This window comes from Ambystoma mexicanum, chromosome 8 (genome assembly GCF_040938575.1).
Source record: "Ambystoma mexicanum isolate Mex_15411 chromosome 8, UKY_AmexF1_1, whole genome shotgun sequence".
Classification (NCBI taxonomy): Eukaryota; Metazoa; Chordata; class Amphibia; order Caudata; family Ambystomatidae; genus Ambystoma; species Ambystoma mexicanum.
Window position 1 is genome coordinate 1029496782 of NC_090929.1, and position 26464 is coordinate 1029523245.

The window sequence follows — 26464 nt, forward strand, 5'->3', positions numbered from 1 at the left end:
TGTCTTGAGAACTTAAGACAAATCCGTGCATACCCTTAGTACAAGGCAGCCACATTTACCATCAGCTGGGTTTGGATGAGAGTGCAGTACTGCCAGTGCAGCGATTGTCTGCACATTTGCACTTATTATTGGATTTATTCACATCGTCCAGGGCTTGGCAGCCTTGAAATTCCCTCGGCGTGCGCTGTGCGGCCATAAATCCCTATTTGGGGGGTGAAGGGGGGGTGAGGATACTACTTATCAGCCAAGACACACGAAGACCTGCTATTGCTACAACTAACAAAGCCATATGCAAGTGAATATACATGCCCGTGAATAGCATGAACTATTCCTTCCTCCACGGTTCACTTCCTAAACACGTAGACGTCCTGCGTGAAAACGTCATGACGCCTTCAAGGCATTTCAGGAAGTGTCGGCAAACTTTTGAACAGCATACAATGCTCATAGAGACTTTAAAAGTGTGTTTCAATTGATAATGAAAGCAACATAAGGCCTCCCTTTACCAAAAGCTTATTTTCAGTTTCCAAGCAGCATCAGGTGAGTGCGTGCGATCCAGTTCTTGTAATAATTGTATAGGCATTTCTTTTAGCGTCCGTTAACTCAGTTCATTCTCACCCCTTTGTTGTTATATTGGTAAGAGGAGCGCTTTTGCAACCTTTGGAAATACACGTTGAAGTATATACCACACCCACCACATGTTGGAATTAAACATTGTAAGAACAGGACTTTCTAAACATCTGTTTTTGAAAAAATACAGGGCAGCCTGTTGTTGTTGGTATGGACACCGTAGCTGCTCCGAAGCTCATTTGCGGTGAAGTTGAGGATCCGGAATGCTCGCAGCTCCAGTAACTGCTGTGCAGCTACGTCTGCAGTGACTATATACCTGCGCCTGCAAATGACTGCAGACGTGCCACTGTCTGCAGTTCCAGTGCCTACTCTGCAAGTAATGGTTCCGCAGGGCTAACGGCTGCAGATCCGGTACTTTCTCTGGGTGCAATGACCCTTCTGGGCAAATAATTACAAACAGTACCCGCCCTGAAACTAAATACGTTTGATATAGTAACCTGCTAATCAGTAAAACCGAATACCTGCACCAGGATACAGACACAACATCTGCTCTGTGACAATGATGGCATCCACAGTACGTACTCTGAGGCTAACGATTCCAGTCACAGTATCTTCTCTGGAGCTAATGGTATTTAACACAATACATGCCGATGAGTAAATCTGGGGTTAATGATCGCAGAAACAGTAAAAACCCATAAACCCTTTCCTTCCCCTGTGTAGTTTTCCATTCCTATCTCCCCCGCCACCACACCTCCTATCCCCCCCCCACACCTCTAAGTCTCTGAAATGAATGTACCGAGTAAATAAGTGATCAGTAGGGATAAACCATTCTGCCACGATTTTCAAAACCAGTTTGGGGCAACTGGTGGCATGCTCATTCAGTTTCCTTGCGCCAAAAAGGTGGTGAACCGTGCACAAAGGACATTTAAATGCGTGCATCATAGTTGTGCACTTTGAGGTTTTCCTAGAAAATGCACAACTGCGCAAGGCAGAGGGTAGAAAAGTGGTTCTGGGCATTTTCAAGTAAATACCAATTTTCAAAGAGGTGCACTTTTCAAAGCACAGGGGGGGAAAAACATTTCCCTGTGCCTATTTGAAAAAGGTGCAGGGGGATCTAAAATGTATGGGAAAGTGACTTCTGATTCACCCCTCTCCCTATGCAAGGGGCGAGTGAATGCAGTCTGTGAATAAGCAAGTGAATGTTGAGGCAAAGAATGTTTGTGCTGGGCCAGGGAGCTGACTTTAGCTGGTGAGGGCAGCACAGTAACGATGCACTTGTAGCCATCATAGATGCCAGTACAAAATGCTGTTTATTTTTTTTTAGAAGGGGTGATATGTGCTTTTATGTGTCTCGACTGGCAATTTGGGGCACCCAGTCTAGCCATTCTTTGCTGTGGCATAACATTTTTTGGGGGATTCTGTGACAAAGCAAGCATGATAAGTGTTATTATGACTGGACTTTAGGGAAGCCAGTCATGGGATTTCTTATTGTAGCGTGGCTTTTTTTCACTGGGCATCAAGGGTAAAGCAAACATAAGCGCTATTACTCATCTAGACTCGCCTGCATTGTGCAGCCAGTTAGGACATGTTTTCATGTGAAATTTTTAAAGGTAAAGCCAACAGCAGTGTGTGGCAGCCATGGTGGGCATATTTACTTATAGTATCATTACTGGCTGTATGCACAAAGCAAACCTGATTCCTGTGTGAATGTATATATGTGAATAATGGCATACATTAGTGCAGTCAACATGGAAATGTATTGATTGTGAGGGTGCTGGGTTCCTGCTTTTGACTGAGATGGCAAAGTATTCTCATCAAGGGGCACATGCTATGTTTAGGCCTCTGGCTTCCACTTTGGCCCAACATAGTTTCAAGCTTAACCCTTGCCACATTGGCGACTGGGTGGGTGCTTGTGTGTCTGTTTTTGGCTGGGATGGCAAAGTATTTTTACCCAGGGGGTGCATGCTATGTTTAGGCCTCTGCCTTCCTCTTTGGCCCGACATAGTCTCACGCTTTACCCTTGCCACATAGGGGATCATTCAGCACAAGTGCAGCTAAGCAAAAGCTGAATGACAACCGTTACTAGTCCACAAATCATCCTACAAACTATGATGCTCAGAAGTAATCGTTAAGTTATCCCCAAATCACGAATAAACACGTTTCATAACAATGCTCTTGAAGTAATCGGCATGTCATCCCAGAATCACCCCAAATCATTAGGGACAAACACGTTGATGCTCTTAAATTAATCAGCAGTTCATCCCAGAATCATCCCTAATTCATCAGCAATCTCTGAAGTGATCAGCACGTCATCCTAAAATCATCAGGAACAAAGTTTTCTAAAATAGGGATGATGTTAGCATAATCATTAAATCATCCTAAAATTATCCCCAAATCATTCAGACATTTGCTGATGACTTTTAACAGCGTGATGACGTCTGATGATGTGGGAATGACTTCGAATGTAGTTAGATGATCATCGGATGACTCCAGGAGGGTCTCTAAAGTCATCCTTTTAGACCAGGGCTTTGATAGATTAGAGTTGAACTTGAATGATTAGGCAGACACTTTGACAGCTGGGGTTACTGATTCTACCCACAAACAGGTGTTGTGGCAAAATGGTGAGAGTGGCTGTTAATACTTGAGGCACCCAGATGTGCAGGGTTCAAAATTGAGATTTGATGAGCAGGAGCTAAAACCAGATCCTGGGTGTGAAGCATCCTCCTATAGGCAGGAGAACCAGGAGCTACCAGAGATGCTCCTTAACTTTTTGTATGAACCACTGTGTTTAAATGTATATTAGTGGTGTTCTAATTCGTCTTTATTAGCCTATTCAAAGTTAATGTCACATTTACATGTTTGGGAGGCACCAGTTGGGCCTAGGGGCCAAACGTAGCTCCTAGTAGCTGTTGCTTTCAATCTAACCAAGCTCTACTATGCTAGAAGCAGGAGCTAAATGGCCCCCGGCTCTCTCAATTTCGAGCCCTAGATGTACAGGCAGAGAGGGGGCTGGCACTGCTACACTTGAAGAGTGGGTGCCATGATGTGGGGACCCATGAGGATAGAGGGGAGACTCATATGTGGCATGTGAAACCTTTTTCCTACCTCACTGTAGTTTAACATTTTCTGTGTGATGTTTACAAGCTCCTTTTCCCATATCTCTAGTGCATGCTTAGTCATTTTCACTTCTGCCTGTTGCTGCACATGGAACCGGAGCGGTCGGTGCACAAGCACAAAGAAAACCAAAGTTGGTGACGTGTTGCCCCCCCTTTATTTAAATCACTGTTTATACTAGACACTAGTATAAACAAGTGGTATCCAAATTGCTGATTGCTTGCAAGTGCTTAGTGATTGAAACACTGAAAACTGAATGTCCTCGCCATTGATTCTTAGTTCACAATTTTAATAAATCGAATATAGAATATGGGCTTACTGGCATGTATAGCAGTGAATGTTATGAGACTATATTCACGCTCGGCACGAACATTGTTTATATGAAATACTCCTATACAAATCAAAATAAATCCATTAATAGTTGAATAAATTAGGCAGGATCTTGAAATAAACAATATCATGGATTGCAATCAATATTGTTGTTTTTACTGTTCAGAAGAACAGCCGACACGTGTTTCGACCAGCTTGGTCGTTATCAAGGCTGTATGTTATCATAGTTCCAAATTAGTACAACCAAGATAATGAAGGCATAATAGCCAGCAAAGAAAACAAAGAACCCAAAACATTGTTAATATGAATTGGAAATTAAAATGACACATAGCACACAGGATGTTGGCACTGGAGAAAGCAAAACGCGTGGCCATGATTCAAAAGAAAGAAAATACAATTTCAAATCCGCATCACATCCACTAAGTAATGTAGTTCCAAATCCAATTGTGCATTTGAGCACTTTATGTATGTACCAAACACCAAAGAAATGATACAAGCCCATGTGCAATCCAGTGTCCAGAAACATTGCTGGTTCACCATTTTTAGTACTAGGTGGGTAATTCCCATTGGTCCTTATTGAATATATATGGTGGTGTTGATCCCTTGGGTTATCTTCCCAATAAAACATGCTACTAAACTCTTTATCAGGATTGACCAAAAGAATCTTGGCTTACCTTGGATTGGATCACGTTATCCTCAATCTGAAAGCCAATCACAAGAACATTGGATATTTGTTACCTAATTCATTAAAATCGTTTGGTAATGTATGTGTAATTTAATGAGTCCTATGTAAGTAACGGTGTAGTTGTAACAATCATATCACAGTCGCCTACCTCAGGGACCAGTCCGTCCCTCTTCTGTGTTACTGGGGTATCTCTTGAATATCACTTATGTTGAAGCGAAGTGCCTCTTCATCCCAAAGTAATGGCTAGTAATAAGTCTTGATGAATACGCATATGAAGGGACTGCATATAGTCTATTTCTCCGTTACACGTTTTTGATTCTTTAAGAGAAGGGGAAAATGTTTGAAATAAATATGATTCAGACTTGTCATATTAGTGATATTCCGCTATCACTTTGTATGTTGCTCAATCTAAATATGGTGGAATATCCCCTGAAATGTGCGAATACCCATAATAATTCGTAACTTACTTGAGTTACTAACATTAAAATACTTAATTATAATCCATAAAGTTGTTATAGTTACCCAATAATTCTGGTTAATCCAGCGTGCTGATTGTATATGGGGTTAAATCCCCAAAAGCACAGTCAATGCTTAATACGTCCGCGAGGATAATGCTTGTCGCGTTGCTTATAGCAAAATGACGCAGTGGCAGTGGTGTGATGACATCACACGTAGCGTACGTGTGATGTCATAATGTAAACAAAGACCGTCATTTTTTCCGCAAACAGCATGGCGGGTCTGAAAGAAGACTGGACTAATGAAAATTGGGTGTTACCTCGTGGGTAATGTATTGTCTTGTAAAAGTTGCCATATATTGTGATGATTGAGTGAGAATTACTAGATTATGTACGATATCTTGATGTTATATCTATTGTTACTTATGTATCCCTAGGGTTTTCTGATAGTGTTACTGATATGATAAATAAAGTCCGATACATGAGGATTAATTGGATCATTGCATAATAGAATTAAGGAATCAATGTGGCATGGACACTGAAAAGCGTGTTACTAATCATGAATTAAAATAGATTACAATTATTGTGGCTATAATAAGGTGATTTGATGACCAAATTACAGAAAAACATACATTTCATGATCTGACTTTAATCCGCATTCTGTAGATCTTAAAAAAAAAAAAAATGTTTGGATTCCATTTTGCGCAGTTTTAACTGAACATTTCCTCCCCTTTTTCCCTTTTTGGCTTTCATCAGACCGATAAAGCGTAAATCATCTAAATTGGCCATCTGGTGCTCCTTTTGCCAGTGTATGGCCAAAAGCAATTTAGGATCTGAGTTCCTTAAACTTAAAAGGTGTTCGTGGATGCATACCCTCAGCTGTCTGATAGTGCTGCCTATGTAATGTTTACCACATACACATATGATTGCATATACCACATGACTGGTTTTACAATTAATGAAATCGGAATCTCATTTCCAAATTGATCGTTGTATTTTTGACACTTATCTAATGCATATGCACATTGGTTGCAGTTGCTAAATTTGTAAAAACCACGACCCGTTTGTAGCCAATTGCCACTTTGAGGTGGTGTTGAATCCAGAAACAAAGGGCAGAGTTTCTGCTTGATGGCGGGTGCTCTAGTAAATGTGAGTTCAGGGGAATCGGTCAAAAAGGGTTGCAGATCTTTATCTAATTTCATTATGTGCCAATGCTTAGATGCCAATTTGTACAGTATACCACTATCCTTTGAGAACTGTGATAATAGCCATATGTTGTGGCTGTGTTTTGTCCTTTTGACTGTTAATGAGCAAATCAAATTGTTTGATTTGAGCATATTTGTTTGCTGCTTTGTGAATGACATTGGGGCGATAGCCCCTATCTAAAAACTGATGTGTTAATAGATGACATTCCTGTTTGAAATCTACATCCAAACTGCAGTTCCTTCTTGCTCTGTAGAATTCCCCTCCTGGAATATTGTTAATAGTGCCCCGTTGGTGATTGCTGTTAGCATGTAGCACTGAGTTGACCTCAGTAGGTTTGCGGTAAATTCTGCTTTGTATAGAGTCATTATGGATGAAAATATGTAGGTCCCAAAAATCAATCTGTGAAGCACTGATATGTCCAGTTAGTGTAATCCTAAAATTGTTGGAATTAGCATGGTCTAGGAACTCATTAAATTACTGTCTCCGATATATGATTGCATTTTCACAACAAAAGGTTTCAAAGCTTCATCTAGATACTGTGAGGCCCTCAGTGGCCCAGCCAATACCACTCATTATTGGTCTCGCCTCGGGTAGCTGCTGGTACGCTTTGTGTATTTTCGGTAAGAAATATATCGTGGGCATTGTAGGATTTGTAATACAATTGCTATAAACTACTTAAATCCAATCCCACCAAGAGGATAGTCACCCAACTACAGGATCTCATATCCAAGTGGCAAAGCATGGGTCTTCTAACCGATGACGAAAAAAAGTTTCTTTGTATTACAGGGGGTATTCCACCATATTTAGATTGGGCAATTTACAAAGTGATAGCGGAATATCACTAATATGGCAAGTCTGAATCATATTTATTCCAATCATTTTCCCTTCTCTTAAAGAATCGAAAACGTACCACGGAGAGGGAGACTATATGCAGTCCCTTCATATGCATATTCATCAAGACATTTTACCAGCCATTACTTTGGGATGAAGAGGCACTTCACTTCAGCATAAGTGATATTCAAGAGATACCCCAATAACACATAAGAGGGACAGACTGGTCCCTGAGGTAGGCGACTGTGATATGATTGCTACAACCACACTGTTACTTACATAGGACTCTAAAGGGACTCATTAAATTACACATACCTAAGTCATTAAAATTGTTTGGTAATGTAACAAATATCCAATGTTCTTGTGATTGGCTTTCAGATTGCGGATAACGTGATCCAATTCAGGGTAAGCCAAGATTCTTTTGGTCAATCCTGATAGAGTTTAGCAGCATGTTTTATTTGGAAGATAACGAACACAAGGGATCAACAACACCATATATATTCAATAAGGACCAGTGGGAATTACCCACTTAGTACTACAAATGGTGAACTATCAATGTTTCTGGACACTGGATTGCACATGGGCTTGTATGATTTCTTTGGTGTTTGGTACATACATAAATTGCTGAAATGCACAATTGGATTTGGAACTACATTACTTAATGGATGTGATGCGGTTTTGAAATTGTATTTTCTTTCTTTTGAGTCATGACCACACGTTTTGCTTTCTATAATGCCAACATCCTGTGTGGTATGTGTCATTTTAATTTCCTATTCATATGAACAATGTTTAGTTTTCTTTGTTTTCTTTGCTGGCTTATGCCTTCTTTATCTTGGTTGTACTAATTTGGAACTATGATCACGACCAAGCTGGTAGAAACATATGTCGGCTGTTCTTCTGAAGAAAAAGGAATGAAATGACAATATTGATTGCAATCCATGCTATTGTTTATTTCAAGATCCTGCCTAATTAATTCAACTATTAATGGATTTATTTTGATTTGTATAGGAGTATTTCATATAAACAATTTTTGTACTGAGCGCGAATATAGTCTCATAACATTCATTGCTATATTTTCAAATTTGAGAACCATAGTGGGTGGTTCTCAGTAATTGAGATTTTTGCTGCTGGTCTTGCACTTTCATGTTTAACATAGTTTGGAGAATAGCGCACAGTCAATTTGTATCAAACCCACAGCCACGTATATCCTTTACTTACTGGCATGTACACTCAACATTATTTGAAATAATTTTTTTCCTGTTGGGACCAATGGAAGACAGACCTATATAGTATCATAAATGTGCTGCCAGTATTTCACAAGAACAAAGGAAAACTGCATATTTGCTCTAGGGATTGATTACCTGCTTTTCTGCCTGTAGTATTTTTCCTCAAAGGTTCTTGGAGGAGGAGTGATATCAAACAATTCCATAGCTTGCTGGCAGGCTGTGGAACAAACCTATCTTGTTTGCACATGCACATACCTCCAATTCAAGGAAAAGTAATTGTCCTATTTTCCAAACTAGTCTCTCTGCTAGGCAGGAAAATATGCCATTTAGTACCGGGTCAGACCAAACTCTAACCAACTTCCTCTGCCAGAGATGCAGCGAGCCATCTGATGTGCCATCACATACACAAACCCAGCTAACTAAGTCACTCTACCAGAAAACTAGTGAGGTAAACTTTTCAGTGTCCTGTAACTCTTTCGTAAAATCGCAGGCTGAGACTATTGGCGGTACAGTTTTACCGCCCAGGAAAGACTACACATGAGTGTTAACAACCAGCTCCAGGTTATGCAGTCCGAATCGCTGCCAGGGGATCTAAGGTGCAGCACGCGTAAGACCTTGCTGGCTGGGGAATACTATTTCATTCCTTGATTGCACACTGCCTTCCTGGGCAGGATGGAGGCTTATGTCTCTGGAAACGGACGGCCCCATTAATCTCACATATCATGTTTCCCACTCGCCTTCTTTACAGCTTAGTTTGTTTTGCACGAATACACCATACCCTTTGGTATTAGAGGTGACTGAGTGTTTCAATTAGAAACTATTCACCCAGCATCCATGCTATTATTGGCCCTGTTGGGACTGTGTTGAAGGTCCATCCCCCAAAGATATACCTGTGGTGGCCTGTGTTTCTCAGTATCCCGTTGGTCAAACACTTTTCCTCAGAACATCATTGACTGAATCATGTTCCCTTTTTCCAAACACGGACACATTTGGTCTCCAAGCATTCTCACACTGTCATCCTAATATATAGTATTGGGAAACCTCAGCATCTCGGCTTCCTCTCTCTACTTAAATTTTCTGATGTCCTCACTGCCGCCCCTTTGCCGCCACGCCATTCATAGGGAAAATCCATAGCTTTGGCTCCACTCCAGGACTTCACGACCACCACACAGGGTTTCGCTATGCTATGGGTACTGGATTGGCTTTGGTCTACATGCATGATGAGCTCCACCATTCAGCAACTGCCCTTCTGTCCCTGTTTTTCGTGATTTGTCCTGTGCCTTCAACACTGTTAACCACAGCATCCTGAATTACAGTTTTGAAAATGCTTTTACCATCAGTAGCAGTGTCTGAAGCTAGATTGCCTCTTTTCTCTTTGACCAAGGGCTCCACACTAGATGTGGCCCCTCTGAGCCTAAAATCTATAACTGTTGGGTCTGACAAGGCACCATTCTGTCCCTCTGACTCTTCAATACTTACCTTCAACCTTATGGCGGAGTTCATTGGCCCTTCCTCCTGTACTAGTGACGACCAGCAGATTGCTTTCAAGATGGGTGACAATCCTTCCTTACTGCACAATATGATTCCTGCATGCCTTACCTACATCTGGACCTGGATGTTCTTTTAAAGACCTTTGCCACAATTCAGGAAAGACAGAAATCCTATACATATCAGCAAAAAGTATTTAAGAGAAATTGAAAGTGATCAGATTTAACAAATCAAACACTAGAAACTTGCTAGATGTGGCAAATAACTATTTTATGCACCAATAATGTTGTCCCAAAGACCCATTGCCCTCTGCCTGGCAGATGTGTTCTCTGCAGGTGTAAAATGTATATTTTTCCATTCCCCAGTCCCACGATAATTTACTGTAAATTTCTGGTTATGCTGAATCCCACGGTAGCGTAGATTCCTGCGTTAATTGAAAAAAAATGCCAGAACATTTTTAAGTATTCCCTGCACTCACCATGTGTACTCCTCCTCTTTTCTTGGTCCCCCAGCCTTCTCAATTGATTTTTCCCCCGCTCTGTCCGTCTACCATTACCCCACATCACTCTTCAGTGCATGTGACGCAGTTCCTTTTCTGATAGCATCTTGCAACGTTGCTGCAGTAATCTCGCAGGATTCCACTGGTTGTGCATCAATAAGCCCAAATACCCTTCCTTAATTCTAGCCTAATGTGACTGCATTCTTTCCCTCCTCTGAATAGCATTAGATTAGTTGTCATATTCAGCCTCCCCCCGTCATTATCGCGGGAATTGCTTGCAGCGAGCAAAAATAAAATGAGCTTTTCATTTCTGAAAAGTCTCTATGCTGCAACCTTCCGTCTGAGTTATATACAAGTTTATTTGGGGGAGCAGAGTGTACCCCCTTCTCAGTAGAATCTAAAAACTACTGGACGGATTTAACCCAAAAACAGCATAACAAAAAACTGACGTTTTCACACTACCGGTGTTCAACCAAAGCACTTTTTCTCTATGGGAAAATAAATGGCAATAAGCTGATAACAGTATTTTTATTTTGTTTTCATAATATCTTTGAACAATTTCTTTCTCCATAATGTCCACTTACTAGAGAGGGTTGGCATGCAAGGCATAAAATAAGCGGTGTCGCATAGCAAATTGCTATGCAATTCTGTAGGTTTGCTAATCAAATAGACACTTGTGTAGCAAAGTTAGCTATTTAAGTTGCCCTCATCAATGAAAGCACAGCTCACCCTGCATTCCGCTTACCCTCGATGCTCTCTTCACCCTCTTTTCTCTGTTCACTTCAAGTGCTAATGGAGAGAAAGTGCAGCAATAATCACCTCCTCCACTCTTAAGTGCCAGGCATGTGTGGGAGTGCTAGGCAGGAATTTCTTTTTCAAATAATTGCAGCCCAGAAGTATTCAGGATCATAGTTTTATTAAGCTTTCTCTATCCTGTATGGAAAAAAGATGTATCTGCCAACTTTATATTTTATTAAAGATAGTGATGCAGTTACATTCATAAAATGTAAGATGTTACATAATGCATAACTGAGTATTAATACTGTAAAACACTGCATCATCTCCATGCTTTACAGTAATGTTTAGGTTAGTGTATCTAAATGTCAGTGTCAACTATATTTCATTTTGTTGGCGAAGATGCATCATATTGACGAGTGACCACTTGAAAATGTACATGATGAAATGCTTTTGATGACGAACCTTGTTCTGTAACCTGCAAGTTGCATACATTTTGCAACTGGTGCTCAATCCATGAGCAAACCCATAAACCTTGACATTCTATATTATTACCCTGTTTTATACCAGGTAGCTTACATGTGAGATGACCACAAACTACAATAATCCACCTAGTTTGCCCAGTCCTCTGCCTGCTACGTAATCCACTCTGCTTAGTCTCTTGCCTCTTACATAATGAAATCAAAAAGCCAACTAGATGCTTATGCAAAGTAGTGATCAGTAGTTCCATCCAGTGTGTACATCTACAGATCTGCTGCAATACCAAACACTGAAGTTAGCTTGCAGATCTCACTTTGCTTTATGCTTATGTTTGTATTATATATTACCACCTGTGGGAGACAACTGGCCAAAATGTTTTCAGAGCCATTTATTATCATATCTCTTCATTTGTGTCCATTCATGCAGCTAACCTTTTACATTTTTACAGACTCAGCTATGCCTGGCAAAGTTTTTTCACCCATCCAGCGAGCTGCCATCCACCCACACCACCAATGCCTGTAGCCAGAAATGTCTGGGTCATGTTTTATCTCCCCTTTGCTCCTCCGTTCCAGCCGCTTTCCAAAAAACCTCACTGCCAGCTTCTTGTACTTCAGTGCATCCTGCCTTTCTTTAACTTCTCCCACAAGATGGAATTCACAAGGGCTGTGATAATCTCAATAATTGATTCCTGTAATAGTCTTTACTCCATCAATCTCTTCTACACTTTTTGCAGGTCATTCACAACAAGGCAACTCGACTTGTCCTTGGATTGTGACCTGCTCTCAAATCCTTAAGCTGGGAACTAGTAAATGCCTAGATCTCCTTATGGGCCCTTTGCATCATTCCTCATGCTTACTAGGGCTTGGACCCTCTTTAACTTCAGCACAAAGTGACTAGCTACAACCTGACTTGGAACCTTCTCAAGATGCCTAATGGTGTGGGTGGCATAAGAAAAAGCTCAGCGTCAGAGCCTTGGTTGCTGCAAGGGAAAGCACCTGGAATTAATTCCCCTCTTAGGGAAGAGAAAAACTGTCAGAAAAGTCTTAATTCTCCTCTTCAAGAAAGCCTTGTCCGAGTAGTCTTCATCTGATCATCTCTGGACAACAACCACTTGTAACCGCACCCTTCATGGGTGGACCCTCCATGTTGTCTTGGTTTCTTCACCCCGGCGCTTGTTATGCACTTTGTATTCACATGCCTGCATTTACTTAGCACTTGCCTGATTTCCTTATGCTTCGCTCTTAGCCCTTTCCATTATGCTTACCTGATTTGTATGTTTAGAGGCTTTTATGAGTCATCCTCCCATCACCAACCCGGGCTCTACAAAAGTGACAGTGTTCAGGTCGCATAGTTCAAATAGGCTATAAATTAATGTAGGCTAGCAGCAATTTCTCATACCCTATAGATAAACGTGCACCTTCTCATACCCTATAGATAAACGTGCACCTTCTAACGGGATCCACCTCGCATTCTGTCCAGTGCTTGGACCTGACTGCATTCCTTTCTTGGCGTGTTCTGCCTTTTAGGTAGTTATGCTGTGGCCGTATGACCAGACATATGCCGCAAGTCGCCATAGCATAGTTTTGCCACGCACAACAAAATCTGGCCTGCCTTTCAGAGCTCCAAATGTACACACTACACTAGCCATTGGCCCGTGATAATTGACTCTTGGCTAGTAAGAAATTATGTGTCTGTGTAGAATTGCAGTAGCAAGTGACTTTTTATGCCCGGCGAGTCACCTGCATACCAGGTCTCAAATATAACCTGTGTTTTGGGGAGGCGCATTTGACCTATGCTTGTCCTCCGATTCGTGATTAGTTGTACATGTACACTGCTTGGAGTCATTGCTAGCGACTATTTAGATCCTGGTTAGCTTGAAACCAACAGCTACTTTCTGCTACCTGGTGTTATACAATTCTGTCACATGAACCCTGCATGTTTGGAAAGGTGTCTGAATGAGCATTAGGGCTCCCCTAAAGCATAAAATGTAATGGACAAAAAGTTTACCTCTCAAGTGGGACTTCATTTTGCAGTACCTTATGTACATGTACTTCTCATTCCTCCATAGGTAGCTCCTGTTTACTGAGTGATACCAATATGCAGTAGCTGAGCTTAGCTCCTTCTCATAAAATCCTTATTTCGATAACTGTATTTTGTAATTGGGAGACCCATGTTTCCTGCTTTAACGAGGCCATACTTACACGCACAGGCTTTCTGATTGTGCTATGACAAAATCCAACTGGAGATGCTGTTGCCATTTAATTGTGTAATGAAGTTTTAAACGGGCAACATCTAGTGAGTGGGGGTATTATCCACTCACTCCAAATCCGGCTTGCACAGTTTTTATCAAAGATTTTTTTGATGCACCTGGCGCACCAGTTTAATAGTATAGATTCCCTAGAACCTCCTTCCGCTTTTGGACAAAAAATACGCAGTTGCACAGGTGATCTATTTATTAAAAATATATAAATAATCATACCAATAGCAAAATGTAAGAAAATTATGCATTTTCATCATTCTCAACGAAATCCCAATGTCAATGGTTACTGCAATGAAGAATGATCAATAAGCTAGTAAATTGAATTTTCAAAGCAGAGTTTAACTTGGAAGTAGAACCTTTTAAATAATAATAATTAAAATACATCAGCATATGTACACTTGGTGTACTCTGAGCGCACATTCACCATACGTGGAAAGGTGAATGAGGTTTCAGGACAAAGCTTTCTTTTTATAAAACAAAATTAAATCTGAACACATCCCTGCCTATCAATCTCTATAAGTCTCCTTTAATAAAAATAAACGCCTCCCCTTTACTGAATAGACTGATGAATATTTGAAACGGCATTCTAGAGAACTCTGTTTAAAGACAGACCACTTGACATTCCATGCATGCAAATATCTTGCAAAAAGAAAAATGCATTTTTAACATTTGTTGGATTCATGTGCAATAAATGCACATTTGTCATTTTCAATGGGCAATTTCAAGTGAGGGGGGGGGGGAAATGGGTGGCAGACAACCCTCTCCCTTTTTCCTTGAGTGGTTCAGAGCTAGTTACACCAGAGCTAGTTAAATACAGGACCCTGCTCAGTGCTATAACCAGGGAATGAGTTACATTACATTATTTTTCTGTGCATGTGCAAAGTGAGAGATTGTACAGCTCCCATTCTGTACTTGGCCATTACACAGAAAAGGAGTTCAGGATCTTCCAATATAAACACCAATTGGGTCCATTTGAGAAAATCCAAAGTTTCCAGAAGCACTTAAATATAGTCAATTGATATTCCTGCCCTCCTCCTGTAGTTATTTTTCTCCTTGACCTTATACTTGCATAGGAATTTCTTTTTGGCAGTCTTGCAGACTGCTGGTTACCCTCTTAATGGCTGGGTCAAATCTCCACGTATGTAACAGGTGGGCATTAGTCAGCAAGGTGGGCCAGCTGCCCTCCAATGCCTTGTTTCTATCCTGCTGCATTGGGCTTGCCTGTTTCCTTTATCCATCGAGGAAAGCCTGTGGTTAAATTCCATGTGAGCCTCCTTCATGTTATCAATTCTTCTTTCAATCTTTCTGTCAAGTCAGTCCATCTCAGTGAGTTTGTGAGTCCGGTTCAGTCTGTAGGTTTGGACTTTTGTATATTAGATTAGAACCTTCTCCATTTAGAGATGTGTATAATTTCTCTGATTGGTCAGTCTGTGATTAGACTGTGTTTCAAAAGAGCATCGCACTAAACAACCCCCTTTGTACTCATTTGGCATATTAGGAAAATGGCAATCGAGTGGGAGTAACTTCTAAACCCAGTTTGATATGTCATCTTGGAGATTTTTTACATTAAAGAATTGATTTTTTTTTAAAAAAAACAGTATGTTCCACACATCACGTTACTATTTAGCCTGCCAGATTGCTTTCACTCAAGGAAATCAATGCAATTTTCATCTCGGCAAGACCTATAAAATGTGTGGGAGACAGATTTTTGCTTTTCCATCTCCAATACCTTTCCTCCACAATCCTATTCCCAACTTGGAATGTTGGCCTGGCTGGCACAGACATGAAGATCTTTGAATCACTGACACTAAGATCTAGAAATCCATGCTGTGCAAAAATATCTGTATTAATTTAGTTTGCATGATACAAATGTTTAAAGAAGTCACTATACATGTTTTTTTTCACCCTGAACAGAAATGAATGTCATGTGACATTCCTATCAGAAGATATTCCAGAAAATATTATCCCATATGTAAACATTTAAAGATGCATTTTTTCCTAATTACATATTTGTTCATGGCCTGGCAGTAGGCCATATGGTGTTGGTCCTGTGAGGCTCTGAGCTGGGCAATGTATGACCCCGGAGAGGGTGCTTGTTTTCAAGAGTTATTTTTTTTTATTTATTTTTTTTAAAAGTTCAGTTGCTTTGTTATTCTACCACCTGACTGTTGGTAATGCCAGACATCAGATCTTTAAGCGTCAATGATCCTCCCATCTAGTGGGTGAGAGGATACTCCCACCCACTAGAAGACCTGTTTGATGAGAAAGTCCACTGTAAGCCTGCTTCTCAGAATATATTCTTTGTATTTTTAGGGAATTGTTGGTTAGACCCAGTGGCAAATCATGTTTTTTTTTTTTTTTAATGAGAGCATCTGTTTCCCTGCAAGAATGGTTCCCAGAACAAAGAACATTTAGCCCTTTTGTGGATCCAGGCAGTGTCATAGTTTATAGCCCAACCTCAAATCCTGGGTTTCATTTGCTTGTGAGAACCTCCCCCCTGCCCCCTGCACTGAGGCTGGAGTCAGATAAAATACAATTTTGCTATCATCAAGGTCATTTCCAAGTCATCCTCCCATGCCTTTTTTCCTTTCAGATGAGTGTCGCTTTGTCTAGTATAGCATCACAAATTGCCATTATTTGGGGGTCCTTGCTTCTTTCGTATAGTGTGGTCAGGAGGGAGTCACTTGAGGTTCTTCAGGGAAGTCTCTCCACATTTGTTTGGCTAGTCTGCATAGAGACATGAACATTAAAAAGTGTCCTACTGGTATGCCATAACCCAGCCATTATCAATTAACCGTCTCAAATTATGTCGCCCCATGTAGTTCGCCCTCTCGGTTCCCATATCATGTGTATTTGATCCAGCAGAGCTTTTGGTGATATAGGTCCAGCTCCTAGCGGTATGTTTGGGGAGTTGGGGACCTCTGACACTATGGGCCTCATTACGAGAATGGAGGTAATGAGAATAGGAAGGCGGAATGGTATTACCGGCATCGTTAACGGGTCCGGGCCATTACGACCTGACAAACCCGCCAATACCGCCACCGCCTGTACCGTGCCCCCTCATACCAGCTTGTGCGCGTACATACGCCCCTTCGCGGAGGAAATACCGGGAAGCCGGTAATAGGAGGACATCACAAGTTACGCAGGAATGCACTTAGCGGCATCCCGAAGGCGGTAAATAGGGCCTGCATGATGGCGGCCATACAGGCATCGCGGACCACCCGTAAATAGCAACCTGCAGTGAAGGCAACTGCCACAGGTGCACACAATCACCACAGGTGGAATCAATGGAGCCTGTCCCAGTATAAAAGGAGTACACCCACATACCACACCCCTGCCCACACCAAAATTGTACCACTAGCTGTTGCAATCATGGGGCTGGAGGACATGCCTGTACTGCTACAACTACAGCAACAACAGGCAGCACAGAGGAGACGCAGGAGGAGAAGGAGGATGAGACAGGCCCTGCAATTACCACCAGTGCAGCCAGTAGTACCTCGTAGGCCGCCACCAATCCCTCGCATCAGACGCAGTCCATTCAGTCTAACCCCTGAGCAGATCCACACCCTGTACCGGTTGGACCGGGACACCATCACCACCATTGTGGACATGATGCATGACATAGTCAGCCTCATTGAAATACACACTGCCATCCCCCTGCTACTAAAGGTGGTGTCTGTGCTCCACTTCCTGGCCACAGGCACCTACCAGCACACAGTGGGCCAGCTGCATGGTATATCACAACCACTCTTTTCACGCATGCTGACCCAATTGCTGGATGCCCTCCTGAAGCACACTAGCACCCACATATCCCTACCACGGACTGGCCAGGAGATTGCCGACACCAAAGTAGGCTTCCATGCACTGGCAGGCATGCCCAATTGCGTTGGTGCCCTCGACTGCACCCATGTCGAATTGGTAGTCCCTCATGCCATAGAGGCGGTGTATCGCAAGCAATACCACTCCATCAATGTGCAGATGGTATGTGACTCCAGCAAGATCACATTGTTGTGCCCGATATCCCGGATCGACACATGATGCCATGGTGCTGCGTAACTCCACGCTACCCCGTCGCATGGAGCGAAATGCAGGATGACATGCCTGGCTGCTTGGTGAGTTGCCTGACTGGCCCATGGCAGTGCATCAGGGGTTGTGATGTGGGGGGATGCATACTGCACCTGGATGGGAATGAGCGGTGAGTGGACAATGCACTCAGAGCTACACTTCTGACCTGAACCTCCTAACCCGAACATGACACATCACTGCCACACATTGGACCAATGCCATACATCAATGACAACATGTAAGACGCACAACCAGGCCACCATGGGTATGTCAAGCGATGCATGACTAAACATGATTACAACTGTGCCAATGTCGCTAGTGTAATTAGGCACAGAGTAGCATACGCTGCAATTATGGGAGGCAAGACATTGTTCCGCATCCACAGTACATCCTCATCAGCATGCAAGTGAACACCCTGCATCAGCTGTACAACGCCATCCAGACTAGCAAACCATATTGCAGTACACAATGCATCCAAATAATCTTTGTGCATACGTACAGGGACATGTGCATGTCAACAGCAAATGGCTGCGGCCATGGCTGTGAATCCTGAAGGTGGCAGCTCAGAATGACTCACACAGACCTCTTTGCACTCCCATGCAGGTGATGGAGGATATCCCCTGAAGCCGTGGCTACTGTGTGGAACCCGCGGAACAGGCATGAAGAGTAGTACAATCGGGTTCATACCCGTACCCGTACCCGTGTCGTGATTGAGCAGACCTTTGGCCTGTTGAAGGCGTGGTTCCGCTGCCTAAGCAGGTCTAGTGGAGCACTCCTTTATAGGCCTGAGAAGGTGGCAAAGATCACCATGGCCTGTCATGCTGCACAACATGTGCATCCGGAGAAATGTAGCACTGCCACCTGACATTGACATGCATGCACCGGGTGGGAATGAGGATGAAGATGAAGGAGAAGCAGCAGCCCTGCCAGTACGTGATGCACAAGATGGCCGTGCTGTACACCAATAACTGATAGACGAATACATCTGAACCACATGGACGTTGATGGATATGTGTCAGTGCTGCACTGAGCACTGGGTCCATGTGGACATGCACACAGGGTATGTGGGGAGTTGGGCACTGTCATGAATAAAATGAATACACACGAAATGAACAATGTCCAGGCATTAAATTATTTGTTACACAACGGGTGTATTAATGAAAACTACAGAAAAGAGCCTCGCCCCTCCACCACTGACATGCCCTCCCCACTCCCCCAACAAACCAAAACTCCCCATTCCCCCAATGAACACCCCCCTTATTCCCCTATACACCACCAACGCCACCTCCCCATTCCCATTGTTGTCCCACACTATTTGCGTGACTTCTTTGTGTCCGGGTGCAGCATTTCGGACTGCCTCGCACTCCGCCTTGTCAGTCGCACAGGGCTGGAGGGTGCAGAGGATGTGGGTGTGGAGGATAGGGTGGATGCCGTAGGGATTGGCACGGCTGGCGCAGGTTGTTGTTGTTGCTGCATGTGTTGCAGTATGCCGGTCAGGACCTGCGTGACTGCCCCCAAACTGTCACGGATAATTGCAGCACGGGCATTGATTGCGGCAGTGTTCGCTGCAATGGCCTGACGGATCTCCCGCCTTGTCTCCTCCCCGTCAGCCACATATTGGCGCATTATGTCAATCATGCTCTCCTGCCTTGCCTCCACCCTGGACAGCCGTGCCTCCAAGTCAGTGGGAGCAGCAGAGGTTGATGGTGCTGCGGCAGGGCGTGGCATAGCGGGGCTGGCTTCTGGGGTGGTACTGAGTTTGGGGCTGTGCAGTAGAACTGCAGATTCCAGCATGGGGCTGGTGAGTGAGGCCTGAGTGGCGTGTTGGAGGGTGGACGTGGGGTTTGGGGTGTGTGGACATGCCACATGGATTGCGCCGTCTTGGTCCACGTACTCCTCCGCTCCGATGTCAACGTCACTCAGTGGGGCTGTGCCGGCTGCCTCGCCCACTGATCTAGTTGCAGCAGAATGGGTGCCACTGGCCTCCCCTTTCACTGTTGTTGGCAGCTCTGTGCTTGCAGTCTGATCCGCAGCTGTGGGACCCTCGTGTGCCGGCATGGCCTGTGCACTCGCCCTGGCTTGTACTGTGGGCCGCAATGTTGCCCCAGAGGTGGTTTTGCCAGTGCCAGGTGGTTTGGCCCGGGACGTGGATGGCCTTGTGTCTGCGTCTTCTCTACCATCCTCTCCATCGGTGCCTGAGGGGGGAGAAGAGATGCATGAGATGGTGCTGTGGAGTTTTTCATTTCTCATGCATTTATATCTTACAGGTGTGTCACACAGGGTAGTTTGTATTGGGGTTTGTGTGATGTATGACATGGGAATGGTCCCTGTGTGTTAGCTGTATGTTGGTAATGGGATTGGCACTCAGCATGCATTTCAGTGTGGCAGCGTTTGGGCCTCCATCTGGACATGTATATATTAATATGTGTGTGATGGGACATGCATTGCCTTGCCTAGGCTCTCGGGAGGGAGCAGGAGCTCCGGTCCACTGCAGGAGCAGTGGCCCACACCCACCATCCAAGTGCAGGACAGCACTAAGGTATGGCATCCATGCTAAGCAGCAAATGCAATATGCTTTTTTAAAAGGTTATTCTGAGCGCACTAGGCGCGGTAACCAGGAGCAGCATTTCTTCGTGATAATGCTGTAATTAGAAACGCGCTCATTTCATTTGATGCGCTTTGCAGCCCAAGCTGCATCTACCCTCCAAGCTGTGCCTCCGCCATTACATTACACGAGTTCACGTAACTCCAAGATGGCCGCACGGGCCATTTGATTCTTTCCTAGGACCCACTTCCTCAACAGACGGGAGGCGCCTGGTGATTGGCCCTAGCAGCCTACTTCACATCCAATCCGGCGCTGGAAGGCGTGAGCCGGCCCTTCCTGGTAAGGCCCTGAGGGCAAGGCCAACAACTGTCCAGAGTCTGTCCTGAGCTGGCCAGAGCCCAGGGCCATACTCCCTGCTTGTTTGAGGCTGTGAGTAACTTATATCTGCCTTAAACTATACTACCTGCTCTATCCTCACAAACAGCACTCCTCATTGCCTTTCTAGCACATGTCATGTGCTGCAGCCACTGCACGGAACGTTCAGGTTGCCCAAACTGCCACATCATTGCGCCACCATAGCCTGCCTTATGTTCACCATACCCAGATGAGCACCAATATTATGCTTATTATGCCCTCTCACCCTCTGACAATTTATATTGTTGTGCTTTTTTCTTCTCTCTTTTTTTCTCTCTTTGCTCACACACTTTGATCTTGTGTCCCACTGCATCTTAAGCTTAACCTGCTAAATTCGAATCTAGGTACCCCTGATTTATGCATTTAAATTGTGTCCCACTGCATTATTAGCCAGTGCCTTTTGGCTCCTCCTGACAAATTCGAAACTAGGTACCCCTGATTTATGCATTTAATTTGTGTCCCATTGCATTGTTAATGCATCGATTCATGTTGCATGATTTGATCTACACCCTTAACCACGACAACTGCCTTAGCTGTGCCCACATACTTAGACCCTAGTTTTCTTGGTGCTACTAATACCCATGTGTTCATGGCCCACCTCATTGTGTTGTGCCTTATGGTCGCTAACGGACCACCTTAACTGTGCTGTGCCTTATGGTCGCTACGGACCACACTGCCTGCGTTGTGACATATGGCCGCTAACGGACCACCTTAACTGTGTTGTGCCTTATGGTCGCTAACGGACCACTTTAACTGTGTTGTGCCTTATGGTCGCTAACGGACCACTTTAACTGTGCTGTGCCTCTATGGTCGCTAACGGACCACTTTAACTGTGTTGTGCCTTATGGTCGCTAACGGACCACCTTAACTGTGTTGTGCCTTATGGTTGCTAACGGACCACCTTGATTGTGTTGTGCCCTATCATCATTAACAGACCATGCACTCTAGCCCATACTGTGTTTCGTGAATATCATGCCCTTTATCACTAGGCGCAGCCCCGGCTTCAACTAGCCACTTGCACTACACATTGCATCACCCTAGCTAGACATCTTAGTGAAATAAGGGAAGTAAATTGCATCAGTGGACCACACCAATTACCATGTGCAGAAACTTGACCTCCCTGACCCTGATGTGCAGGAGCAGTGGCTCCTAGCTACAGTCATGACCTCTGCTACCTTCAGTACCCGTCCCCCTACAGACAGAAACCTGAGACTTAGGGCAAGGCTACCTTGCATATATAAACCTAAAAGAAACAGTACCAACAATACTGCTAGACTCCCATCTATACAGACACACATGGATAAGCAAACTCTAGCCACGACACCTTTAACTCCAGCCCCAACTCCTACTCACCTCCACCAAAGGAAACGCCGGAGTCAAAATAAGCATACAGATACACTTGCAAGTCATCCTATTCCCAATAACACCCTAACTCTTACTGGATCCCTTATCAATGCCAGATCCATGGTAGCTCATGCAATTGAAATTGCTGACATACTAAACAACAGTAGCATTGACTTCCTTGCCGTAACAGAAACCTGGCTCCATGAGGCAGCAGGACCTTCACTGATGTTAGCCATACCTGACAACTACCAGATCCACAGAGTAGACAGGCCTAATGCTAAAGGCGGTGGCCTAGCAATCATCGCGAAAACCACTCTGCCTATCCGACTCACCACTTCACACCCCTGTGCTTCCTGCGAAGTACTCTCAGCAAAAATGCAACTCTCCAATAACCGCACGCTAGCCATTCACCTGATCTACAGGCCCCCAGGCCCCCTGGGAACCTTTGAAGACAACCTTACTACCCTCATAGCGAACAATACCCAAAATCACTCACAAACGCTGCTGATGGGCGACTTTAACATAGGCTTCAATGAGCCAGGCAATAAAAATGCCCTCTCTATAACAGCTATCCTAAATGACCAAGGCCTTACCCAAAAAGTTCTCTCCCCCACACATGTTAAAGGCAGAACCCTTGACTGGGTTTCAGAACTCAACTGCAACATAGTCATCACTGCCATCACCCCCCAACTTTGGACCGACCACTTTCTAATAAATTTCACTGCCACACTTGACCTCCCCAGCCCTAAAACTATCAAAATGATACCACCACTCCCTACCAGAAGTAAAAAAGATATTACTACAGAAAAACTCATCCCCCTCCTCCTGCCCACTATTAACGGTCTGAAGGACAACACTGACCCAGACACACTAGTAGATACCTTCAACAAAGCTATGTCTCACGCATTAGACACCATTGCACCCGCAAAACTACGTAAAGCTAAGCAAGAAGCCCACCTTAATGCCTGGTTCACCCCCCCAGCTTAAGGACCTTACAAAGCAGAAACGAAAACTCCAAACCATCTGGCGCAATTCGCCCACCAACGACAACAAAGCCAAGCTAACCCAAGCTACAAAACATTGCAAGTCAGAAATTATCAACACTAAAAAAAACGTATTCAATGACAGAATCACCAATACCAAATCGAATAGCAAGGAACTTTTTGCCATCCTCCGGGAAATGGAATCCCCTATCCAACCAACTGACACGATCCCAAAGGACAAGATATAGTCTACTAATATACAGAATGCCCTATCAAACAATCTCCACCCTCCAACTTAAAATAATGAATAAAAAAGACACCCTCTCTCTTACTGATCAACAAGCGCCTCTAGTAACTGAACATACTACTATCCCCCCTTTTAGCTTCAAACCCATCTCCATCATAGACACTGAAAAGGCTATCCTCTCACTGAAGCCCTCTAACTGTAAGGGCGACAGTTGCCCAGCTCAAATAATAAAGGACGCTGCCAGAGACTTAGCCCCTTTCATCTCGAAGCTTATCAACTCATCCTTCAAATCCAACACAGTGCCAGACAACTTAAAAGAATCCTGGGTCCCCCCTTTCTCAAAAAACAAACCCTCGATCCATCCATCCCGACTAACTATAGGCCTATCACCACGGTACCCTTCCTACTAAAAATTATCGACAAAGTAGCCTATCTCCAAATTCAAGAGTACCTAGAAGCTAATCATCTACTAGGCTCGCGCCAATCGGGCTTCCGCCCTCTGCATGGCACGGAAACAGCCCTGATAGATTTTAAAACTAAAATGGAGGAATTTAAGGATAATGGGAAAACAGCGCTGCTACTTTTACTGGACTTGTCAGCAGCTTTTCATCTGGTGGACCATGCAGCCTTATGCAACCACCTCAAGCTGGCTGCCAACATCACAGGAGATGCTATAGCATGGGTCCACTCCTTTCTAGCCAACCGGACCATGAGAGTGTTCTCCTCATCCACCTGTGCCGATCCCATCCAAATCACATGTGGAGTCCCACAGGGCTCCTGTGTCTCACCCACTTTGTACAATATCTTCACCAAGCCATTGTTCGACAAGTTGGACAGACTGGGCGTCACCTACACTAATTACGCAGATGACACCCAGATCCTCATACCCCTTTCGGGCAACTACGAAGTGGACTTGGCTCTGGTGAATAAAATGTACATCCTCATTCAAGCATGGATGGCCACACATGGCCTCTGCCTGAACGACGATAAAACTGAAATCCTGCTCCTCGGCTCAGACCTCAACTTATCCAAACTCACCCCGGACTATGCCTCATTTAACATTGGTAACAATACTATTAAGGTTATGCGCGAGGTCAAAACGCTGGGTTTTTACCTCGACTCAGCTCTCACCCTCAAAAAGCAAGTGAACTCCCTTGCCTCCTCAACCACCTATACGTGTAAACTCATCCGCGCCGCCAGACCCTTCCTGTCCAGTGCCAACTGCCTCACCTTGGCCAATGCCCTTGTCATGTCCAGACTCGACTATTGCAATGCCTTATACACTGGTGCTAACAAGTCGGTCACTGACAAACTCCAGAGATTACAAAATAACGCTCTTAGAGCAGCTCTGAACATCCCACGCAGAGAACATATCTCCAAACACCGGACAGAAGCCCATTGGCTAAAGATAAAGGACAGAATCCTACTTAAAACTATTTCCCTCACCTCTAAATGCCTCAACAATCAAGCACCCCCCTACCTAGCGGAAAGAATCAATTGGAGACCCTCTCACCGACTGACGAGATCTGCCAACACCTTCCTACTGGAAGTCCCTAGATTCAAACTTACCACAGCGGGTGGTGCGAGCTTCCCAGTTAGAGCTGCACAATCATGGAACACACTCCCATCCGACCTTAAATGCCCTTTACCTTACACAAGTTTCAGATCCTACGCTCTCAAATGGCTACACAGCAACGACATGCAACGTTCCTCACCCTAGCGGAAACGGCACAACCTGTTAAAATGTTATTCTTATGCACTTAACCCTTGTTCTATATGCATTGTATCACCTATTGTAAGTGACCACTGTTTTTCTGTAATTAGCCTGTGTCAGGCATTGTAACTAAGTTTCGAATCCTCTTGTACTGCTGCACCCAGATGCCCACGGGCTCGGAGCGCATTACCAAATAAATAAACAAACAAACCTCACTTTTGCTACGCCATGGTTTGCCCTACTGGGGTTTGCAGGGTCACTCACCTCCATCTCCAGATGTTGCGGCACCCGTCTCTATCTCCCCGAAGGCCTTGATCGACTCCATCTGGATAATAGCGCTGCATGTCTCCTCCCAGCGCATGAGTTTGATCGTTGAGTGGGCACCCCCGCCTGTGGCCATGGCCTCCTGACGATTGCTGGCCAGGATGTTGCGGACCCTGAGGCGGAGGTCATCCCACCTTTTCTTGCAGTCTTTGACTGTCCGTGGGGTGGTGCCGACTGCAGACACCTTGCGGGCTACCTCCTCCCATATCTCCTTCTTCCTCTGCTGCGCCTCCCTTTTGAGGTTATGGGTGTTGGTCATCAGCATGGGCAGCAAGGGTGTCTGCCACCATGTTCAATTCCTCATCTGAGAAATGCTTCTTGCACAGGCTGGGGTTGCTTTTTCGGGTTGCCTTAGACCTGTTCTTTTCAATGGCCCTGGTCTCTCCTATGCAACACTGGTGGTTTGGGTTTTCCCGTTCCGACGCGATGATGTTGCTTCCGGGTCCGGTATTACGAGCATGGTATGTACATGGTGTTATTACCGGGTCGGTATTAAGGGGTGCCTCCTGGGCGGAGGCGGTATCGGCGGGTCCCGTGATGCCGCTATCGGGGGGGTTGGAGGGCCTTTAACGGCATGGCGGTATGGCCATTACCGGCATGGGGGTTTGCGCGTGCTCGCGCCCTCATAATCAGCCGCTATTAGCGGCATCAAATGCGCACGGAACCGCTACTTCCTCCATGCCGTTTTTAGCACACTTCTCGTAATGAGCCCCTATATGTTTGTACGTGCATGTCCAAATATGTGTGCCCAATGTTATTAATGGAGGGGTGTAACTCCGTACTATCAAGCAGGTCTTTGGTTTCAAAATGGGAATTATAATTGCCTCCCTCATGGTCTTGGGCTTTGGGCTTTTCCATATTGATTTATGCATATTGGTAGGTTTTTAGCAGCGGTTGTAATATGTGGTCTCCATATGTATTGTAAAACTCGGTCGGTAGTCTGTCAACACCA

General features: G+C 44.3%; 1 protein-coding gene across 2 annotated transcripts in view; it reads left to right on the plus strand.

Annotated features, from left to right (window-relative positions):
- The first annotated feature begins 453 nt into the window (after nucleotides 1-453).
- Nucleotides 454-26464, plus strand: part of SAMD8 (sterile alpha motif domain containing 8) — a 477816-nt gene continuing 451805 nt past the window's right edge. The window contains exon 1 of one of the 2 annotated variants that reach the window (XM_069610976.1): nucleotides 454-537. The gene's annotated coding sequence lies outside the window, so the exon portion shown is untranslated. The remainder of the gene's footprint in view (nucleotides 538-26464) is intronic. The other variant, XM_069610977.1, reaches the window with a different exon arrangement.